A 1605-nucleotide genomic window follows, 5' to 3' on the forward strand; every position below is an offset into this window, starting at 1 on the left:
ATAAAAGAGTGATAAAAAAGTAAAAAAAATAATAAAAAAAGAAAAAGATAAGATAAATAAAAATTGAAAAAGTGAAAAAAATTAAACTTAAAAAAGAAATGATAAAGAAAGAATAAAAAAAATTAAAACCAAACCCCTGGCATCTGGTTGCCATTCTCCATTGGGGGTAGGGGGGCGCATTGAGGAACCTGGCCTTGGGGCAGCAAAAAGAGTAAATCCGGCCCTGTTGGAGGGCAGTAGACCTGATTTGTCTCTGCTGCAGTTAATTAACATTTATAGGTCTTGTCCCTCCCCCAGGCTGTGACTGGACATTGAAAGGAGAAGCAGCAGAATGATGAGCTCATCTCTCTGTCACTCCATCCCATGTTAGCCCATGAGCACCAGGCCTGTTGAGCGTTATTGAACTGCATTGACAGTTGTCTTCTATGTGGCCTGTTCACCCCCATAATGAACCCATCAAGGATCAATCGTGGAAGGATTTCTTCAAAGGAAGTTGATTGACTTAAAAAAGAACCAATACTGTTGAAGCCCACAAAATAGACAAGCAAAAGCCCCCCAAGGGCTAGTCACTAAAATTGCCTGTAATAAAGCATGTAGCAGGTTTGAATGTTTGTACAACGCAATGCATGTCACAGCATAAGGCACTGCAGCAAGTCACAATGCACTGCAGTGAATAGAGTTGAATGATATATCATTTTTTTGTCAATACAGTTACAGGAAAAGGTGCTATGCCTTGTAAGGACTCATCACATCACCCCTATACTATGGACCCCCAGTTGGTATGATCCAGCCCTTAATTATGTATTAATAAATATAGAGCTGCAAAAATATGTGTCTTATATAGCTACCAGGAATTCAACTTTAATAGGGAACAGGTCCTCTTTCCCTTGCCCATCTTACCAGTAGTTGGTAGTTGGTCAACCAGTCAACTAGTAGTTGGAAGTTGGTTTCCTATACTATGGACCCCAGTTGGTATGATCCAGACTCTTACCAGTAGAGTCTCTCTCTCGACAGGAATTAATAAATGTGGGAAAAGAATGTGACAGCAAAGACAGGTGAGGGATCGTCTGGCTGGGTGATGTAGTGACAAGGGGAAGAGATCTTCCTGCCTATGGACCAACACTTCTGCATGCCATCTATTGACTATATATCAGACCGCTAGATCACAATAGACCATTCATGACTTGAAGTATCTATATACAGACGGCTGTATACAATCCAGAAGATCCTTCAAAACTGGATTGTCACCTCTTGTCCACAGTCCTCAATCTCAAGCTGTCTAAGTCGGCTCGCAGCTCTTATAGCTGTAAATTATAACTTCTGCATGCCATCTATTGACTATATATCAGACCGCTAGATCACGATAGACCATTCATGACTTGAAGTATCTATATACAGACGGCTGTATACAATCCAGAAGATCCTTCAAAACTGGATTGTCACCTCTTGTCCACAGTCCTCAATCTCAAGCTGTCTAAGTCGGCTCGCAGCTCTTATAGCTGTAAATTATATGACACAGCTGGTCTATGCTGACAGCTAGACAAACACTTTCAGCTCTAGGATGGATACTCAGGTATATACTGTATAATATATATATATATATAT

At 40.6% G+C, this 1605-nt stretch overlaps 1 protein-coding gene across 5 annotated transcripts in view; it reads left to right on the top strand.

Annotated features, from left to right (window-relative positions):
- The window catches only part of OLFM2 (olfactomedin 2), a 129969-nt gene that overhangs the window by 4634 nt on the left and 123730 nt on the right, over window positions 1–1605 (top strand). The gene's annotated exons all lie outside the window — the stretch shown is intronic.

Source organism: Nanorana parkeri, unplaced genomic scaffold, assembly GCF_000935625.1.
Source record: "Nanorana parkeri isolate BGI_ZX_2015 unplaced genomic scaffold, ASM93562v1 scaffold337, whole genome shotgun sequence".
Classification (NCBI taxonomy): domain Eukaryota; kingdom Metazoa; phylum Chordata; class Amphibia; order Anura; family Dicroglossidae; genus Nanorana; species Nanorana parkeri.